Source organism: Amblyomma maculatum, chromosome 1, assembly GCF_055883805.1.
Source record: "Amblyomma maculatum isolate TAMU_Amacu chromosome 1, ASM5588380v1, whole genome shotgun sequence".
Lineage (NCBI taxonomy): Eukaryota > Metazoa > Arthropoda > Arachnida > Ixodida > Ixodidae > Amblyomma > Amblyomma maculatum.
Window position 1 is genome coordinate 146,201,921 of NC_139344.1, and position 12,213 is coordinate 146,214,133.

Genomic DNA, 12,213 nt, shown 5'->3' on the forward strand with positions numbered 1-12,213 from the left:
TCCATCGTCTTCCCGCCCACAAGACACAGCTAGGAGGAGCAAAATTAGTTCGACCATTAGAACCTGCCGACCGCGCCATGCATGGCCCCACGACTGCCTGAACCAACACGGAACTCTCGTCGAAGGCGTCCGGCTAATCCTTGGCCCTTGAATTTTGGCTCTTGGTAACCGCTGAACAAGAAGGTCCTGAAATCATCTCATTCGTTGTGGTGGCGACAATTTCATTTTCTTGAAACTTTTCTGGCTGTTCCTGTCGCCAGGTCATATTTCAGGTTCCATTGAATCGACCCGGGCGATTGCTCGGTGACCCGGAAGAAGCCGGCAGCGGCACAGTACGACGCCTTCGCATTATCCTCACAGCCGTGCCTGATTTGCGGACGCGCACGACACCGTTTTGAGGAACCACCTACTAAAGGCTAACGCTTTAATAAGATGGTGTTCGCATACGGTGTCCAAAAGAAGTTTAGCGAAGGCATCGTTTCCTAATTCAGTTATCGGAAAATCGTGCCAGGCGAGGCGCTACAGTAAGTTGATTACAAGCTTATGGGCTCCGCAGCAAAATACAAAGTGTCCCATTACGTATGGCAGAAGTTAAAAGCAATTGCTGCATAATGTTTGAAAAAAAAAATATTGTACACTCCTGTGGTCAGTTGTGTGGAGGATGCTATGGATTATACCAATGGGATTCATGGTTAACTATTAAACTATTCAACTACCTACGAAGATAAGCGCTGTTAATTTCAGAAATTTCACCATGCAAGCTCAGGCCTATCAATGGGCGGGAAACTGGTAGCCAGACGAATGCCTAGCACTGCAGCTTGCTACGAATAAATTGTTCATTTGTTTACTAAAAGATTACAGCGCAAGCAAGACCACAGAGATACAACACAGATTCACAAGTGTGTGTGCGTTGTCTCCATGTAGCCGCCTTGCTTGGGCTATAGCCTTTTAACAAAGAATGATGCCACAACTCGCTCAAAAAGAAGTTTTATAATGCTACGAACTAGTCTGGCGCAATTCAGATTTCCATCGAGGCGGGCCACCGATCGATCATCGGGAAAGATTATAAACAGGATGCTTCTAAAAGAAACGCAGAAAAATGGAAATAATATGGTCAGCCAAACTGGTATTTTTGTTGCATTCGTCTCTTTTTCAAGAAAATCCAGCAAAAGACTGGATTTATTTATTTATTTATTTATTTATTTATTTATTTATTTATTTATTTATTTATTTATTTATTTATTTATTTATTTATTTATTTATTTATTTATTTATTTATTTATTTATTTATTTATTTATTTATTTATTTATTTATTTATTTATTTATTTATTAGACATTTGCCTAAACGGAGGCTGAGGCTAAAGGCGCGGTTGCCTGACGTGACGTGGTATTCGCCTGACGTGTCTTTGAGACCTGGGAATCAAAATGTTACTACGACGCAAATTCTAAAAGGTGAATACCAAGTTAAAATGGAAAGCATTAATCACCTGATGTCTGATGTCTGCTAGTTTATGATTTAATGTTACCACTTGCACATTGTTCATATATTGTGCTCCCTGCAACTAAATAAAGTATTAGCACTGCTGTGACCTTTCTGCAATTATTTATGTTTACTGTCTAATGCATTCATTCCTTATTTTATATTTTACTTTTTGTTTATTCATTGTTATTTTTGTGCTATTTTATTTATCTAAATGGTTATTTTTCTTTTATTTTGTTTTAATTTCATTGTATTGCTTTATTTACCCCCTCAATGACCATTATTATTATTATTATTATTATTATTATTATTATTATTATTATTATTATTATTATTATTATTATTATTATTATTATTATTATTATTATTATTATTATTATTATTATTATTATTATTATTATTATTATTATTATTATTATTATTATTATTATTATTATTATTATTATAAATCGTCCTAGTCAGTTCTGCCGTTACGTTCGCAAGCGTTCCATTCAAACAGATTTAAGTATCAGCTTAGTTGACTCTCAGGGTTCCGAAATTCAGGATGTTGCCGACAGTTTTGCCCAACATTTTTCCTCCATTTACAAACATCCACATTGTGATTCCCTTTGCCTCCCATCTGGTGCGCTCTCTGATTCCGTTCTCTTTGACGAGGAGTTGATAACTGAGAGTCTTGAACGTCTGAGACCATCTTTGTCTCCTGGACCTGATGGCATTCCAGCCGCCATAATAAAAGCCTTCAGTTATATCTTTGTACCAGTACTGACTGCCATATTTAATAACTGTTTAAAAAATGCTGCCTTTCCTCGCGTGTGGAAAATGGCACGCGTGTTTCCTGTCTTCAAGTCTGGAAACAAATCTGATGTTTCCAATTATGGTCCGGTTTCTCTTCTATGTGCAACCTCTAAGCTTTTCGAATTAGCTTTGCACAACGTACTTTCCTTCCATCTCAAACATATCATAGTACCGAATCAACATGGCTTCATGTCGGGTCACTCTACTTCTACCAACCTAGTCACGTTTATGACGTATGCCTCTGCAGCAGTCCTTCAGAGGGGTCAGGTTGACGCTGTGTACTGTGATATGGCAAAGCTTTCGACGTTGTTACTCACTCACTACTTCTTGAAAAACTTCTACTCTCTGGCGTTGAAGTCGCACTCATAGCCCTCCTACGCAACTGTCTCCTTGATCGCTTCTGCTTTGTCAGTGTCAATGGACAGACTTCTTTCGTTTACCCTGCAACGAGTGGAGTTCCTCAAGGTTCAGTACTAGGCCCGCTTTTCTTCTCCGTTTTTATTAATGATGTTTCCTCGGCGATAAAGAACTCCTCGTTTCTTCTTTATGATATAAAAATATTCAAGGTAATACATTCTTTTCAAGGTTGCGTGTTGTTGCAATCGGACATATCTGCTTTTTCTGATTGGTGTGCGAAGAATCGACTTACCCTCAATTCTTCCAAAACTAGGGTTGTGTCCTTTACTCATAAAACACATAGCTTTCTCTACCATTATTCTGTGAATTCTGTGCTGTTGGACAGGGTTGATGAAATTAATGACCTTGGTGTACTTTTTGACCGCACCCCCCGCTCCCACCTTCTCCTCTCACACTAAACGCATTGCTCAGCGGGCTATGCGCACACTCGGATTCGTTTGCAGACTTTCGAGAGAGTTCCATACTCCACTTCCGTTCCTAAAACTGTGCCTGTCCATATGCTTGCCGGTCTTGGAGTATGCGTCGGTTGTTTGGAATGGCACTTTCAAATCGAACTTGGACAAGGTTGACAGAGTACAAAAAAAAATTTTACGGATATTTCATTATCGCTTTCCTTGCGCAACTTCCCCCTCACGCTCCACGAGGAGCGCTCAACGGAATCTTCCTTCTCTTCACTGCCGTCGTATCAGACTTGATATCATATTTCTGTACAAACTCATTCATGGCCACATTATGTGCCCTCAGCTCTTAGAGTACATCCTACTGCACGTTCCGCGAAAGAGAATGAGGGAATTCAGACCATTTCAAGTTTCTCCTCTTCATTCCCATTCCCCTCCGGACAGGATGCAGAGGTTATTTAACTCTTTTTCTCCTCACCTTGACATCTTCCAAAACTCGCTCTGTTCATTTACATTGGATGTTCGTAGCGGTGTATTTTAAATAGTACTTTATCACATATAACTCCCACTTTCTAGCCTTAATATTGTATTTACTTCACTTTTTGCTTTTTCTCCTGTTCAATGCTGTCTGTATCTTGAACTGCTTTTTATCCGTTTCTTACTTATATTTCAACTTTAAACTTTATATTCGAATCTTACTGTCCCGTGTTCAATGGACCCCTTGCAAAAATCGTTAAGTAGGCTTTCCCACGCTGCTTCTTTCCCCAAACATGGCGTCACTGGCTGCCAGAAAAACGGCGATATAGACCTGAAATCGCATATTGCTTCTACACAGATGCATTTAGTGGTAATAGGGCAGTTATGCGAATATGTTCTGATGCATAAATCATATGAATTATGGCCATAATACAATGTTTCAATACATTGCAGTTCTGCCATTAGTGGGGAATGCAGCATAGAGGTGAAGCCGACTTAACATTTATGAAAGGGGTCTATTCTATTTATTTATTGTATTAATCTGTATTTCTAGCCTGTGTTATAAGTACCATGCACTTGTTGCGCCTGGAATGATTGTTTATTTTATGTATATTTCTATATTACTATAATCAATGTCAGTTATTTGTTGTTGTTTTTTTTTTTCTCTTCTATCTACCGTTCTTCTTTTTTTTTTTCTTTCGTGATGTGCTCAAACATTCTCTCACTGTGTATATAAGTGATGCTACTCATTGATTGCTTACTTTCCGTGATACTTTTCGTCTCAGTTTCATTTCATGTATTATTTATTTCTTCTTTTGTGCTCTGTGTGTGTGTGTAAACATGTTTGTGCATTTTCATTTTTGTTTCTTTTTTTTTTATTTGTGCTGCAGCACGATGACCACATGGTTGTTCCTGCGCACGTTAAATATTGATTATTATTATTATTATTATTATTATTATTATTATTATTATTATTATTATTATTATTATTATTATTATTATTATTATTATTATTATTATTATTATTATTATTATTATTATTATTATTATTTACCATTATCACTAATTATCATATACTTTTACATGCCTTACTAATTATTTCGGTTTAGTAATTGGTTTACAGGAGAGGAAGGCGCAGTATCTTGTCACACTCTCTGTGGGCACCTCTACCGCGCTAGCCTCGTGGCCTCACATTTTGCGTCCGCGTTTGGCCTCGCTAACATAGCCTAGCTTTTGGCTTAATAAAATAGAAATTTGCCGACGATTACGTTACTTCCTAATGGAAATGTGAGCGCAGCTCATTAGCTGTTCCACCTTTTTTGTATGTTCTCGCGCCCAATACAGAAGAGGCGGCGAGTTGACGCTAGTACGTCGGCCACTTGGAGCTGCGGGGGTTGGTGTCGTCCTAGCTCTGCGCAACGCCTTGTAGGACTCCTTGTCGGGATTCCTTGTTTAGGCATCCCAAATATGATGAAACACAGAATGAAGGATGATATGATGGGATATGATGTGGATGTAATATTTTTCCCGAAAAAAGTTGGGAGTATGCATGCTAGGGTTGATAAGCGCTCTAGTTGTCCTGTTCGTGCTAAGCGGAAGGTGTGCAATGTGAACCATATAAACCGGTGCATCAAATGCGATAAAGGAGTAGTGTACCATATTCCGCTATTTCGTGGGCGCACTTATATCAGTCAAACTGACCGTTGCCTAATGTTTGCTTAGGAGAGCACAACTTGTCGTTGGGAAAACCATCAGCTTCTTCTAATTTTGCCAAGCACTGTATGAAATGCAGGGGCTGTAAGCCTTTGCTCAATAAAACTCCTTGTCGGACACCCGAAACGCCCCGCTGGACAGAGTGCGGGTCACGCCGAAGCCGGCATCAACAAACGCCATAGGCTCCCACTCTCTCTATTGTGTTCCGCTTCCGCGCTTTCCTCTCGTGTTCCTGTCCTCTTGCGTAGAAAAAAAAATCCAGACAGTACCGCCTACGTATATGAAGACGAAACTGCCGCAAGTGATAGTTTGCCCAAGTCTTCCACGCCACTCAGCGTGGCCTTCCAAGTATTAACTATCTGCAAAACTAGAATAGTGTAAAACAGTCCAAGCAGTTCTTGTGGAAAAATCAGCGACACAACGGTAAAAATGCTTCGCCTGCCACTGCTGCTAATCGAACTAAACAAGAAGCTTAGCGCAGCCGAAGCAGCAGCTCCTCTGAGAAGACCCTGCTTTTCGCGCCAACGCGAGGGCACCGCCTTTGACACCGAAGCTAAAGGGCTGCCCTCAAATGTATCATTAAGGAATATTATAACCTTGTCCGGAAGTTTTCTTAGACTTTTCAATCAATTGTATTACAGGCATAAAATGAGTACACCACGAATCCCAATGCTGATAAACGCCACACATATAAAAAAAAAGCAAATTCATCATGCTTTGCTGAGTTTTGGTGAGTGCTGCATGGTTTCCTTCGTTTGCATGACATGGTGAGCGGCTAATGTAGATACCCTTGTCTGCTCACAGCATGTAGATATTTTTCACGCGCCTTAAGAAGGAATAAGCACTCAAATACTTACACCTGGTGTTTAAACCAGGTGTAATAACTCAAGAAATAACTCACAGAATTACTCAAGTTACCAACATTCTAGTGGAAATTAAGAAATGGGAATGGGCAGGACATGTAGTGCGAAGAGAGGATAACCGATGGTCGCTGAGGGTAACAAACTGGATTCCAAGGGAAGGAAAGCGTAGCAGGGGGCGGCAGAAAGTTAGGTGGACGGATGAGATTAAGAAGTTCGCAGGGGTCAAGTGGATGCAGCTAGCACAAAACCGGGTTAAGTGAAGAAATATGGTAGAGGCCTTCGTCCTGCAGTGGATATAGTCAGGCTGATGATGATGATGATGATGATGATGATGATGATGATGATGATGATGATGATGATGATGATGATGATGATGATGATGATGATGAAACGCCAGACAGGAATGCTTTGTCAGCAATGATTTTGCTTACTTTTTTAAAAATATCTGAAAATCATAACATCTCCGACATATCAATACTCGACAAAGAAAGGACTATGATAGCTACCATTTACATTCAGCGCGCGGTAGCGAAGCGTGCGAAAACACGGAGAAGCCCAAGACTGCCATCGCTAACTTGTTGACTGCCACTGCGCTATCCAAGCCTCACCATATTAATCCCCACAAAGGGAGCATTGCCAAGCTCAGAGCCGTCACAACACACGCTCCTCTACAGAAATCACAAATTTTATGTGATTTATTTTCACAGTGTGGAAGACACTCAATACAGCCATCCAGGATAAAATTTTCCTTTCGTGAGGTTCTGTTAAAATTCACCCACTTTTCAATTGCAGTATTTTTCAACATATTTAGTGGTTATAAAGAAAAATAATTAACGGGAAATAATCGATTGAGGAAGTGCAACTCTCATATTCAATGCTTACTGTGGATAATCGCGAACGCTGATGACTTACATGCATCATATATTTTTTTTCATATATAAGGCGAAAGCCTTATGTGTCTCGTGTACGTGACGGGACGTCACGTCATAAGTCAAACATTGTGGTACTTATGTGTAAAGTGGATGGGTGCGTAGTATGGCATAATGAGTTGTAATAAAGATTGGATACCCCGTCATGCCTCGCTGCATATATGTCGGGACTCGCTCGTGCAATCTGCCATTGCAATTGGGGCTCCTGCCGTTGTCGAGCTACCGCATTAGCGAGTGGGACGACGGCATACACAAGAGCTACTACTGTAGCATTACCTTCCACCCTTGTCGTCTCTGGTGAGCCATTTCCTTGTTCGCCGTCACTAAAGGACCTCCATGTGGCGCAAGGTACGACGTAATTTCTATCAGAATTGTGACTGAGTCTTTCTTCATACAGCGTTCTGGGTAGTATCATGCCATTTCGCTGCCTAATTGGCGCACCTCTGCAAGTCTAACTAGCTATAGAGATTCGAACCAACATATGCACCTCCAGTTGTATGCCTTAATCACCTCACTACAGCTCGTAGACTTGCGAAGCGGGCGTTTGCAAAGGAGGAGCAGGAGAAGGAGGAGAGAGGGAGCTGTCAGAGAAGTTGAAAAAGTACAAAGTGCATCACGCAAATGGTCAGTTTGTGGCGCGTACCGCAGGAGGAAGCGAGAGAATCGGGCATCACTGCGCTAGCAGCTTTCTCCGTCACACACGTAGGCGACCCTCAGCATGTCGACTTCTTTTTTTAATGCGAAAGCCTTTAATGGCTCATACTGTCGTGGACAAAGTGTGTACTGCTTTTGCGGCGGCTGTCTCGTGGCGTTCCTTGGCGGGAGTTCAAGTGTGGAATTGCAGATGGTAGGAACGCTAGACAAGATGAGGTTTCTCAGGTTTTCGCCTCTCAATATTTTAGTCGCTAAAGTCCGTCGTTTTTTATTTTACTCCGAGCTTCCATACACCAGGAAATAGATGCACCAGGACACATAAGCTTAAAAATGCAGCATGTTTGTGGTCTTTTGTGGCAGCTAGAACTAAGCCTGTCTTAAAAGTACGGAGAGCGAGCTGAAATATTTTGCGAACTCATCGAAGCAAAGCGCCTCAGCGTACGTCAAACATATTTTGTTTATCTCGAACATGCGCTTAACCCTTCCCACATCCCCCACTTGAACTTGGAAAGATTTCGCAGGAAACGGCTCTGCCGCAGTGAAAGCGAGGCGATGTTCACGGAGACGCAGTCGTCACGCACTTTCTTTTCGGTAAGAAAAAACGCAAGACAAAATTCAAGCTAAGAGAAACTTCAAAATTTGTATATTGTGTATTTTACGCATATTCATACGCTTGTCTTAAAATCATTCGCAGTCTTCAAGGCTCCGGCCCAGTAACTATAGTGAAAAACAAAGAGCACACGCAAGAAGGCGTTTCAACGGACACGGCATGAGGCACTGCGTGCTTTCTGCGACCAGCAAGTACGCATCCCTCATCTTCCTTCCCGCTCGTACCCTCTTTGCATTCTGTAAAGCGTGCACCACTGCTAGAGCGAACGCATACAGGCGAAACTTATTTGACGGGTAAGGATGCCCAGTCGCACATGTTGGCGTTTGAAGAGAGCGTTAAATGTGCAAGCAGTGTCGGGGCAGCACGTTTGCTGAGTAACATTATTGTTTACAAGAAATATCGTTACAGTTGGTTGATTTGCGATCTGTGGTATGGCGACGACCACTGGGGTTCACTTAATAAGCATTAGGTTAGGCGAGACGCCACTGTAAAGAAAAAAACATTTAGTCTGCCACGTCCGTTGTCACCTGTAGAAAAATAATCAAGCTATGTCAGACGTATTCATAAAGGCCGAAACAGCGTATTAACATCGTTAACACAATATCTTTGAACTGGTTAATGTACCGTTACTTGCGCTGAAGTTAGATGGACAGCCCTTTCGACAAGGAGTCAGCTGTACGTTGTCTTTCAACGAGAACGCATCAATTCCCTGTTCAGCGTGAAGGAGATATCTTGTTCCCCTTCGTAGAAAATGTGTGCATTGTGTACCATCGTTCACTTTGCTCCCCTTAGAAGTGGCTAAGTACGCGGCTAGTGTTCTTGCCTCTTCTCGTTCGATGTCCGCTGTTCGTTTAAAGCGATTTGTGAAAAAAAAAAAATCGACTCGCGTAACATTTAAGGTATCATTTCGAAACAACCTCGCGTGCTTACCTCCCATCCAAGCTCATTTAAAGAACCCCAATTTTTTTACTTGTACGTGCGGCATTCAGGTTGCCGATAGCGTTTCTCTTGAAACACAGATAATTTTGCGGGCTGTCACTAAATTACAATTTCTCTTAGTGGCTTATTGAAACATAATTTATCTACAAAGAAAATGTCATCCTAAAATGTGAGCGAGTAAGCCGCAGCCTTTGGCAATGGCAGTGAGCCAGGGTTCGGCATAGCGCAGTGTCCTGGCGTTCGTCACATATTGGCCTAAAACCAATAAAGGAGAAATTATTGAAATTCGGTATTCTAATGCCAGTTAAAATGCACTTAAGAGGGTGACTTATGCGGCGCGCGTGTATCGATGAATGCCTGGCCTGTTTTCAGCAAAAAGCAAGTGCTCACGCATTCAGTTTATTTAGAATCCGCCCCGTCCTTTGCAAACATTTGCTCATAAACTTACGCGCTGTTCGTACATTTACCCGTATTAGTGAAACGTTCATTCATAAGTCTGTCGTAAGTAAACTTCCGCGGAGACAACTTGACAGTATGGCACGCCTTGCTTCTTTAGGTTAGTGGACGTCACGTTTTTATCATATTTGCTCCTTCTTCCTAACATGATAAGCTGATAGGCGGGAAAAAGCGAAGAATTCCCGATATCATGCTTCCTTCATACATCCTCCGAATATCACGAAGTTCCACGGGACAGATACACATTAAGTGCGAATGATAGCTTATAGGGTGTGGTACACTTCATTATTACGCGGTAGCGTATAGAGTTTGTTCGGTCGAAAAGCCGTTGCCGTAACCTAGTTTCATAAGACGGCTTCAAGGAGGAGTCGGAAGCGTGTTGGAAAAAGCACGCATGTGATTTCGTACCAAAATTGCGATGCACGCCTTCTTTGTTCGAAGTTCACTGTGGTGTCCTACCATTTGGCTTTCCATTTAGCATCCATTTTTTAGTTAGGTTGAATGCTAGTTTGCGAGAGTAATTCGAACCGACACCATATGTAGCGTTTCATTTATTTGTTTTTTCCAAGTTTATATTCCAAGGGGTTTGCTTCTGAGACACATCGTGCGGCTCTTAGTACATTCCCAGTGTTCCAGGTCTCCCGAAAAAGAATATTTTCGTTTGTACCCTCTTCAATAGAAAGGAGTTCCGTGAATGCTGTAGGAGCGCCACTGCACGGCTTACAAACAGACATTTTGTGCTCCAAACTTCGAATAAAGGCTTTACCTTCAATTGTATGCCTTTAATTATAAGCGCAGGTGTCCACTGAGAATTGAGACAAATACAGCGCCTTCCATTCCGACAAGAGTGACTTGAACAAAAAATTGAAAAATAATTGATCAATTGAAAAAGCGCTTTCAAGGGCTATCGCGTCGACTCTTAAGGCGAAGCTTGAGCATCAACTTAATTTTTTTCTGCTCTAGATCAAGTAACCTTCAACCAAAAAGAAAAAAAAAAAGAGAGAAAATCTAAAGCTTTTATCTAAGCATCTCGAAAATGTAAAGTTATTAAAAAGGCATTTCAGCTGCAGCCATAAAGTTTTCAGTGCTTATATGCATGCAATCCTTGCATGTTCAAACGCAAACACGTAATATTTATTGCAGGTGATGTAGGACGTTTATTACACGATGTCCTATTACCACTCCTGCGACTTTCTATGTTCCTATGAAGCACGTGTGAGTGCGCACGTAAACTGCGCCACTGCGACAGCTGCACGTCCGTCCATGGGTGCGCTAAGGCGCGTGTGCATGAAAGCCGATTTCTAAAGCATGGGTAAGTGATGTGCGTACGTGTCTGTGAAGGACAGGACATATACTGCACAAAGAAATTTGTGCCAGAGACGAGTGCGGACCAGTTTGCGGGTGAACATCTCCATTGTGCGGGTCACTCTAATGCAAGAAATTCATTATATTATGACATCGTCACTTTATATCTGCATTTGAATTCTCCCTTTCATTTCATTCGCCTTTACTCTGTGTGTAGCAGCCGGCCAGGCTCACACTTTAGCCGGCCGACACCTACCAGCATTTGCTACCATTAAAGTTTACCTCTGTCTTTCTCACCAAGTTTCACCATTGACCCCTCAATGCCGTTGATGATCGGCACATTTAAAACACGGCGTTCGCTATATTTCGGTTCCTCTCCAGCGGAAATGAAGTATCCAAGCAGCTCGCTTGCTGTGCCTGCGCACGTGAACCCCGAATGTGGTACGTTTTCTGGCAAAAAAAAAAAAAAAGAACGAAATGTGATCTCAAAGCGATGGTCTTGCGGTAACTGGCCTCATCGATCCTCTTCGCCCTCGACAGTTCTGCTCAAGCAGTTTGCAGAAGATATTGCACTGCTCATTAGAGAGAAATTCGACTACGTATCGTTTTTGCACAAAATGGATGGCTGTTTTGGTATTTCCAAGTATAATAATACTGTGCATTCTATTAGCCTCACAACACAAAATGTACACACTAAAATACTCGCAAGAAAGTCTATTTTTGCTCCTGGGTTGTGCACGCTTCTTTGTGCATGTGTAGCGTCACTTGCCCCAACTTCGCGACCCGTGCCTTTTGCTTGTACCCGTGAATCCTGGAGCTTTATAACGTTCCAGCACACACAAATGTAAAGACAGTTTTCAGATGTATACTTAGACCATGCTTGCTGCAGTAATCATTTTCATGCATGTACTGTCCTATGGATCACAATTAAATTTTCATACCTTGAACGAAGCGCCAAATGTATCTTAAAAACTTTAGAACACGCTTTCGAGTTCTCTAAATCGATGTGCAACTATGTGTATGTTAGTGTTCGCAGGGTCAGCCAGCAAATTTTCTAAACGCATTTGCCTACTGGGCCTATTAGCAACATCGAGTACACTTAAATCTGTGGCTATTGCCGCTTTCAACGGCGTAGCATGTATCACCAACGTCTGGTTATTCTCGGGGTTCTATTCA